This window comes from Lissotriton vulgaris, chromosome 11, assembly GCF_964263255.1.
Source record: "Lissotriton vulgaris chromosome 11, aLisVul1.2, whole genome shotgun sequence".
Lineage (NCBI taxonomy): Eukaryota > Metazoa > Chordata > Amphibia > Caudata > Salamandridae > Lissotriton > Lissotriton vulgaris.
The window spans coordinates 458,801,332-458,811,767 of NC_141699.1; positions in this window are offsets into that span (position 1 = coordinate 458,801,332).

Consider the following 10,436-nt stretch of genomic DNA (forward strand, 5'->3'; position numbering starts at 1 on the left):
CATCACCCAGGCATATGCACTTAAACTCATATATAGCACATTACCATTCAAATTAGCAACCCACAATAACCTTTTGGTGTCAGTACCCTATGTCATATGAGTGTAGGACCACATTGTATGTATCAAACCAGGTGTATTTCGGTTTGAGCCCACCTTTATTGGGCAGCACATCATAGAGCCCACAAAAAGGTTCTCCACCATGTACCCAAGATAAACCACTATTAATTGTAGATGAGTTAATAGCCCTGTTGTTCTAGGTGCTAGAACGTAAAATGTACATAAATATACATATATACAAGTTATATCTTAGTGTCAGGGCGTGCCCAAGCCAATCGGACAGCATAGTGTGTAGTCCTCAACTGTCAGAAGTCAGTGATGCAGCCACCTGCTGGGGATACTGAGTTTCCTCTCATATGTCATTTAGAAACAGATAGGAAATTCAGATGGGAAGATCATATTGTAACCCAAGGGATTTCATCGTTCAAACCTTCTGTATCACACTTCAGTTTGAAGATCCATTTCTGCTCTTTCAAAAAGAGGTAACGCGTGACATCACTCACATGTTGAGGGACAAAAGGTTGGTCTAGGACTGTCCAGCTCATCTCTTCTGCTTTATGCCTCATGTGTAGAAAATGATTGGTCAAACAAGTGACCAGCGGACACCTGGGTCTTTAGGGTCATGCCTGATGCCCGGACTCTTTACGGCTGGCACAGCAGTTGGAGTAGTGCCCATCTCTTGGGGCCAGAAAAGGCTGCACCAGGGGGAGACTCCTGAGGAGAGAACCAGGACTTCGGTTTTGCCTGGTTTCATATTCAAAGAGTTACAGGTTATCCAGTTCATTGTGTACCGGAGAATATTCTGGATGTTACGCTGTGAATCAGGGGAGTTATCAATGTACACTATTAACTGAGTGTCGTCCACATAGTTACACACCTGACACTCTGCTTTTGCCAGAGCCTCAATCAAGGGTTGAAGGTAAATGTTGAACCCTGCAGAACACCCCAGCAAGGACACCCTGCCTGGACATGTGGTCTCCTAATTGGACCTTCTGACATCAATCCTCCTAAAGGAAGTCATCCACTGGAGGGCCGTCCCAGTGACTCCCAGCTGCTGGATACAAGCAAGTAACTGCCATTGTAAGGGATATAATCCTTGTAATAATTTATGGGAACTAGCACATAAAGTTCATGCTTCCCTTTTGGTCAAGCAATTCTATGCTACATTCCCCTATAAACCCAGAGCTCCCATGTAGAGGCAAAGTGTAACGGATTACTGCTTTTGTCATCACAGTGAGATGTGGACCCCAAATCTCTTTTATTCCGCCGGCTGCAGTCAGGTTCAGGCACCACAGCTCCTCTCCATAGGCTCCTACCCGTGTATCAGCTTCATTTTCTAGGGATGTGTGATCATGAGTAATTTTTTCTTGTTCCTTGCATGTTGGGTCAAACGAATCTGCAAAGAATTCCGGGGTGACTTACTCCTGCATGCTGACACTATACTGTGCATGCAGGAAGCCATTTATCTAAGACCACATTTTAGAAATCCCTTCAAAATGCCAAATTGATTTGTTATGGGATTTGTAGAGTGCGATAGCTACCCAAGGGTTTCTAGGTGCTAATAACCCTAAGTCATAGGCTCTGGAAGAAGGGGTGTGGGAGGTGCTGCAGTACCCTCAAAATACACATGCTAGCGTTCTGAATAAGAATGTGCATTAAATATTGCTATCAATTTAGTTTTTATCTTGTCACATTTGATGTGCATTCAAAGATAGAGGTCAAATGTGAGTCCGGTCTTCTGACAAATTGCTTTTCATTCTTTTAACATGAAGACTAGTGTTTACTTTTCCTTCCCTTACTGCAAAGTGTGAGAATGTTGTAAAGTGAACTATGTGACAATCATGCTGAAAGGAATGGCTGTCCGATGTAATCTTCTTCCAACACATAACCAAATTTAAATAGAGGTAATGAACAGTGTATATATTTAAAAATAAACAGTTAGTAAAGCACAAGTTGACGTTCTTTTTGCTAATACTGAAGAATTATAGAAACAAAGATTTAAATAGGTTCAAAACAAACCAGGGCACTTTATTTACTGATGCGCAAATTACAAATGTCGGTCGAAACCCAATTTCACGCTTTATCATCAGTTTGCTATATAGTTTTATCAGTTCAACTGTATTAATGGGTATTTCAGTGGAAATATTCTGTTTGTGAGTCTCCTCCTAAATTGGCGTGGCTCTTTCGTGACACTTGTTTATTGTATAATTCTTAGATTTATCAAAATCCCTATAAGCTTAGTGATGTAACATTGGTGGATGCACCCATTCTGAAAAATATTCCCATACCACTGCTCCTAGTGACCTACTGTGATAGTCAAAGAACCAAGAGGAGAGATCATTTGGAGAAAAGCTGTGTATTTAGATGTTTCTGAAAAGATAGGGTGTTGCTATATAGTCTCAACTCAAGTGAAGCTCATTCCAGAGAGAGCGAGCAGAACCAGAAAAGGCTCTTCCTCCTTGCTTAACAATTGTAGTTTATGGTATCACTGCTAGACATTTATCTGCCAAGCAGAGGCATCTCCTATGGATAAATCTCTGCATTCTGCAGCTGAGGGACAAAGGTCCAGGGCAGTAGTAGGCTCTGTGCACAAAGTACAGCATGTTAAACCAGATGGTTTTCTTTACTAGCAAGCAATACAGTTTTTGCGGAACACAGGTACTGGCATAGATTTTGGCACTCCAAGAATTAATCTAGCTGACCAATTCATTACTATCATTGGGTTAGCTTAATTTGAATGTTTGCTCATATTCTTCACCCAATCCAATATCGTCGAATAATATCAGTATAATGGCATATGCTGTTTTATACTATAAAAACTGAGATTCTTTGGAGTTTAGTGGCGTCATAGCTGTCCTTTCTTGATTGTTTTTTCACTGGACTCTATGGATTCGTCACCTTCTCAAGAACCTGCTTGTTTGTATTTTGCTCTTTGTCTTGCAGTGTAGGCCTAGACAGGTGGCAGCTTTGTCTGCTCTCCAGTTTTTTTTTATTTCTGGAACAATACTAGATTTCCAGTTAGACTGTAGAATCTATCGGTGGCTCTGGAGATAGAATGTTTTTCCTACATAGAAAGAAAATTCTCCAAGCATTGCCAAGAAGTCCTGCTCTTGACATATGCATATTACCCAGGTCAATATTTTTATATTCAATTTTTTGACATTCCACCTAATTTTTGTGTTTTTCCCCATTTTATTACCTAACATTTATTGTTAAATCCTATTTTTAAAAAAACTACAATCTGACTTGGGATCTTGGCAATTTGAAGCAAAATCTAGTAAATTGCGCTCTAAAATGCCACAAGAATATTTCAGCAAAAAGAAAGAAAAGAACAGCATTATATAGATGAATGCAAGTGACCACAGAGAAACAATGTTACATGAGCCAAAGGTTTAATTAATTGTGCATTTCTTATTAACAACATAAATACCAATGTGAGCTTCAAGATTTTACTGGTATTTCAAAGCAGTAAAGAAAAACGGGGAATGAATTTTGGGAACTAGTTAGATTTGACACGTTATTAAACTGTCACCTGTATCAATTACTTTCACAGATCCAACACTGTCATCAGTTTTGTGTTGTGATTCTTGATGTCAGATGACTATACCATTGGCAGGTACACACACAAGACTGTGTCCTACATTACCATCATTTTTCCCTCTATGGTAGTTATTTTGTTGTAATGATATCTGTTTTTGAGGAAGAGATGCTGATGATTCCATCCCTCCCATCCCGTACGGGTGATTTTGAACATGTGAGGACTGGTGCTTGCAGCCTTTGTTTTCTCTACGTCTCCATGTCCATCTACACTGGCAGAGGGAAACGTTATCCATATCTATATTTTTTAAGTTATCTATTTACTTACATTTTTTATAACACATACATGTAGACTTGATGACACTTCAGAGCACAAGGTTGTTGTAAAATAAGCCTAGGTTCAGAATAGTTAAAAACTCCAGGTGCTATGATGGATCAGGATGAAAATGTATTGGATTACATGTGCGGAGACCCATCAATATAAGATAATCAGGTTTTTCTGAGCAAGATCAATGACATTTAGAATAAGGAGATTTTAAGGAAGATAAGGGGTGTTATTATGAGTACAGTGGTCCTGAGACCACCCTACTCACGGTAGCGGTCCAACCACTGCCACCCCTGCAGGTCGACCTGCTTTATTCTGAGTGTGACAGTGGGACCACCACAGGACCGCCGGGATCCAGGATGTTGCTGCAGTGGCAGTGTGGAAAGGGGCAGGAATATACTGGCGGTGTTGATGCTAGCACCGCCAAGCATATTCCAAGTTGCATTTCCTTTGCCCATTTCATGGCAGTAAGCCATGAAATGGCCCCGAAAAGGGGCCCGGAACACAGGAAACACAAAATGATAATACCTCAAAGTTATCATTAAATATCTCCATTATTTTGCACTGATCAAAAGTAGTGCTGCATTAGCGGAGGACTGAGAGGAGGGAGTCCCAGTGTCTATGCAAAATTCATTTTAAACAGTCAAAACAAATAGATAACAACACATTGAATGAGTCAACATTGTTTTAATCACAATGAGACTGGGTATATTAAATATACACAAGAGTCAATCAAACAGTACAGTTGGTTGTACAGTGCCCCAAGTGGAATAGGGGAGGTGAGGGTAAGTGATCAGGTGAGGATGAGGTAGTGAGAAGGAATAGGTGACAGTAAAATCAGCGAATCAATGAAAACTGTAAATATTATTCATATACAGTATGGTGGACCAACGGTTCATAATGGATAAATTGTGAGATCATACTCCACATAAGCCTATAAATGAAACAATTGATGGCGTGAAGTTGATAGGCCAGTGAGCAATTGTCGACGTTTCGACCCTCTGATTAATGCAGGGATTAGTTGAGCCCTTGCTGCGGGGTCTTCCTCAGGACCGAGAAGGGGGGCAAGCAACCTATTTAAGAATATGGAACACAGAATTATGATTCAAAGTATAGGGATGAATCTCTTAGTGACTAATCAGCACACACATATAATTGGAATTGCCATTTATACTAAGTGAGGTACACAGCGTTATGAATGATTGACGCACATTGGTTGTAACTATTTATACCAAAAAGATAGGTTGAATTAAACAATGGAATCGAACTCCATTATCACCCACTCAGTTAATTGGAGCGGAATTACTAGAGGAAACAAATGAAGGAGTGAAGATCACAACTGAGCAGTAAGAGCCAGAAAACCAGCCTCGGGGCAGGTGGCAGCTAAATCACTAGTAAATGTGCATCTAGAAATACCTGGATGTCCGATATAGGATCGCGACGTCATAGGTTTTCAAATGAGTTGAATTTTTTCATACGCGTAGTATCTAGGACAAAACATGTATATTAGGACTATAATGGGTCATAATGAGCCACGGTCAGGGTCTATAGCACAGTGACTTACCATGTGGTAACAATTGAAATATTCACTGAGTCACAGGTAAATGCGGAGACTGTTAAACCTGCGGGCACATAATGGCACATAAACCGCTATCAATTGTTATTCATATACGAATGCCTGAGGTGGAGTACTCTAAGAAACGGATAAGCGGCTTACCCGAAAATGGGAAGCTGTGGTTCAATCCGGCCAAAATGAATGGATCCAGCAAAGCTGAAATGAAGATAAGGTGAGAGTTACTGGCTTGCGTGACTCCCAAACAATAGTTATCACGGAGAGCGGGGCTCTCCCGCGGGAGCAAACTTACTTGGAAAATGTCGAGTGAATCTGACATGAACGCTGTTCGCAGTCGGAATGGCGATCAGTAGTTCCTGTATCTCATATCACCACGGTAACCATACCACGTGGTGTGAGCATAGTTAGTCGATATGGAGGAAAGACTCGCGAAAGCGCGGTCATGTGTTTAAGACTAGTACTATCTGTTGGCATCGTTAACAAGGCACATAATTCTGGTAAACGATGATTTGGAAGGCCGATTGCAGCCATGAAAATTAGTCAGCAATTACATATCGTAAATCACAAAGAAAGTCTAAAATGGTAGAAATAGTAAAGATCATCATACCTCCTGTCATTGCTTGAAAAATAAGAGCAAATAAATACTGTGAACCATGAATTAAAAATTACAAGTTACACGGGTGGTGTACCTTACAGCGATGGGGTAAGGACCCAACCCGAGGACACGTAGAGATCATATTCACTGTTGCGCACCTCTCACATGACGGTGTAGGCCAGTTCAGTTCAAGTTTGTATTCATGCATTCTTTAGAGAAAATTAAACTAGCGTCACCAGTTGACAAACTCATTAAACAGAACATGAATTTAAGAATTGTAAGGATGGTGTACCTCCAAACAATGGGGTAAAGACCAAACCTAGAACAACCGACGTTCATATTCACTATGGCGCACCTCTCGTACGAGGGTATAGGCCAGTGCAATTCAAGTTGGTTATCATATATTCATTCAAGTAAATTAAACTAGGGTTGCTAGTTGTGAGAAAGAGCTATCCAGCTCATTAAGACCTGTCTCGATAGAATAAAAGAAAAATATCCATTTAAGTTCACGTGTATTGAGGATGCCTGTGATATTGCCACCCCGTGGGCCCAATGAGGCTTTCTCTAGTACCACCTATTCGAGATCGTCTGGGGAATGACCTGCCTCCTCAAAGTGATCTACTAAGGGGGCACCCTGTACGTGACATCTTATCCTGCTCATGTGCTGAAGAATCCTCGTTTTTACTTTCTGATGTGTTTGACCTATATAGATTTTATCACACGGGCAGATTATGGCGTAGATAACATTGGCCGAATTACAATTGCTGTGTGTTTTAAGTCTGATTTTATGTCGAGAAAAATGGAATTTTTTGGTCTGAATGGCGGTGTCACAAGCTTTGCAATGTCCAAATCTGGTGTGCCCAACTACTGGGGGCAAATCCCATAATGAGGTAATGGTCGGCTCCTCTGGTGTTTGAAGTAGTGACCGTACTACATAGTTCTTAATGCTTTTAGCTTTCTTAAAAGCATGTAGAGGAGCTTGAGGTTGATTGATATCATCCGATATAAGTTGCCAGTGCTGATTGATTATGTGCTTGATCTTGTTACTTTTCGTATAGAAAGTGGTGACACAGACAATCCTTTTTTCAGATTGATCGAGTTTGTCTTTGACTTGGAGTAGTTCCTCTCTGGGATAGTACCAGGCACGTTTACGGGATTTCTTCACCAGCCGTCGAGGATAGCCACGTTGATGCAAGCGATTCGCGAGATCCTCTGATTGTATAAAGTAGTTCTCTTTACTTGAACAATTCTGACAAATCCGTAAGAATTGCCCAAAGGGCAAATTGTCACGGAGCGCCCTCGGGTGGTGGCTATTATATTGTAGCAATGAATTTCTCTCGGCCGGTTTCCGGTACAATGTGGTGAGTAATACCCCTGATTCCTCATAGATAGTGATGTCCAGGAAATTGATGGCGTGATTGTCCGACTGGATTGTGAATTTAAGGGATGTGGACTGTTCATTCAACCATGTGAAAAAAGAGGACAATTCTTCCTGATTGCCATTCCAGATTATCAGAATGTCATCTATGTAACGCATCCAGAGACCAAGTTGGTCTCTGAATGGATTGACTTGATTGAGAATAGTGTCTTCTTCAAAGGCGGCCATATATAGTATAGCCACATCCGGGGCAAAAGGGGCCCCCATGGCTACTCCTGAGGTTTGAAGATAGAATTTATTTTTGAACAAGAAGAAATTCTTTGTCATCGCAATTCTTAATAATGCCACGATGAAGTCTGATGGTACTTGTACCAGGGCGGGTCGCCGTTGTAAGCTCCTTGATATAACATTGAGGGCTTCTTGTTGAGGAATGCATGTGTATAATGAAACAACATCACATGTTGCTAGTCTTTGACGATAAGGTCAAACGGTTGATTTTCGACGATGTTGATCGTATGCATAGTATCTCTTAGGTACGATTGGGTGGATTCAGCCAAGGGCTTCAAAAAGAAGTCAATGTATTTCCCTAGTGGCTCAAGAATAGAGCCACACCCCGACACAATGGGGTGACCAGGAGGAGTAACCATACTTTTATGTATTTTGGGTATGGTGTATATTGTTGCAAGTCTTGGATGTTTCTGGTTGAGATATTGAAATTCATTGTCCGTTAGGAAGCCTTGGTCACGACCAGCTTGGGTTAACTCCAGGATCTCCTGAGCAATGGCCTCAGATGGATCAGAGCGCAGCAGTTGGTAGCTAGTGGTAACCCCAAGTTGTCGTAAAATCTCAGATTCATTGGCAGAGGTATCTTGTACCACTATCGCCCGCCTTTGTCCGCGGGTTTAATCACCACTTGGGTATTGCGGGCTAGTGATTGTAGTGCAGCCTTCTCACTTTTACTGGTGTTGTACTTTGTGAAGACTTTAGTATGTAGAAGTTCTTCAACGTCTCTCCACACAACCGCCTCATAAGCTAGAATCTTGTGGCTCATTGTACTGGCAAAGGGGACAAAGGTTGAAGGTATTCTCAATCCTGTTGTTGATTGATTGGTTAGAAGGTCAGAGTGCCGAAAGAAATATTTGAGCCTTATTTTTCGGAAGAATTTGACTAATTCAGTCTGAATGATGAATTTGTCAGGTATGTACGTTGGAACATACGAAAGCCCTTTACTCAATACTTTAAGTTCGTCCTCATTAAGTGTTTGTTTGGATATGTTCACAATTGGGCTTACAGACAAGGCCGCCTCTACCGCCGGTAGGTTTTGTTGCGAGTTGTCCTCTCGCCGTGCTGTTCTGATTGAAAATGCACCTGTTTCTGGGGTTGTCCGCGTCCCCCATCCCAGGCGGCTGAGTTCTGTTGGGGCGTCCGTTGTTGACCTCTCTGCCAATTGTTTCCTCTGCCACGAGGTGGACACCATGATCCTTGGCGTTGTCCTAAAAAAGGATTGTATTGGTGTTGTGGGTACCCGTATTCTGGGTAATTGTAAAGGTTGCTATGGCCTGGTTGTTCTTGGTCACCCTCAGAGCTATATGACGAGTCTGAAAAGGTTTGATAATTTCGTCTACCTCGATAGGATCCACGGCCTCTGTTAGAAAAGCGACCTTGATTGTCTTGGCGAAAGTAGTCCTCCTGTAGGTATGGGTAGGTTTTTTTCTTATCATACAGGCGTATGTCACAGGCTAGTTTCTCCAATTTACGATTTTGAGTTGTTAAATCGAAATCTTTAAGAGTAGCCTCAAGGTTGGTTAGTGTGTCCTTAGCGCTAGCGAAGTTGGAATCCGCCGCTATTTCTGCTTTAAGTGCCTTGATTTCCGCAGTGATGATTTGAACTTGTTCGGCGGCAGTCTCTACACCTAGGACCATCCAATGACGGGAGCAGTTATTGGAAATGTGGCTGAATCCCTCTTTGAATTTAGGTACTTCAATGAATATTGCTGGTTCTGTTTTGATCTTTAGACCCACAGGGATGATGTTCTCCTTTAGATACCTGGTTAAAAGATGGCCATGCCACCTAGTCCGGACAAGCTTCTTCTCTAGTCGCTCTAACTGTGATATTTTATCCTTCAAGGTAAAGTCAATAGTAGGGATATTTGAAGGGAGGAAAATGTTATCAGGATTTTCCAAGAGTTTACCTATATAATCCTCAGAGTAGGAAAGAAGTTCTCTTTCTACCATTGTGTGCTATAGGGCAAATGAATTGCGTGTAAACAACGAAACCTCGCAGACTAGTGTCTGCTCGAAGTGGGGTTTAAACTAGGGGGTTACCCAAATAAAGTCACTGGGACCTGGGTTCACTAAGTACTGAGAGGAGGGAGTCCCAGTGTCTATGCAAAATACATTTTAAACAGTCAAAACAAATAGATAACAACACATTTAATGAGTCAACATTGTTTTAATCACAATGAGACTGGGTATATTAAATATACACAAGAGTCAATCAAACAGTACAGTTGGTTGTACTTAAAACTTAAAACACACAGCAATTGTAATTCGGCCAATGTTATCTACGCCATAATCTGCCCGTGTGATAAAATCTATATCGGTCAAACACAGCAGAAAGTAAAAACGAGGATTCTTCAGCAAAAGAGCAGGATAAGATGTCACGTACAGGGGGCCCCCTTAGTAGATCACTTTGAGGAGGCAGGTCATTCCCCGGACGATCTTAAATGGGTGGTACTAGAGAAAGCCTCATTGGGCCCACGGGGTGGCAATATCACAGGCATCCTCAATACACGTGAACTTAAATGGATATTTTTCTTTGATTCTATTGAGACAGGTCTTAATGAGCTGGATAGCTCTTTCTCACAACTAGCAACCCTAGTTTAATTTACTTGAATGAATATATGAAAACCAACTTGAATTGCACTGGCCTATACCCTCGTACGAGAGGTGCACCATAGTGAATATGAAC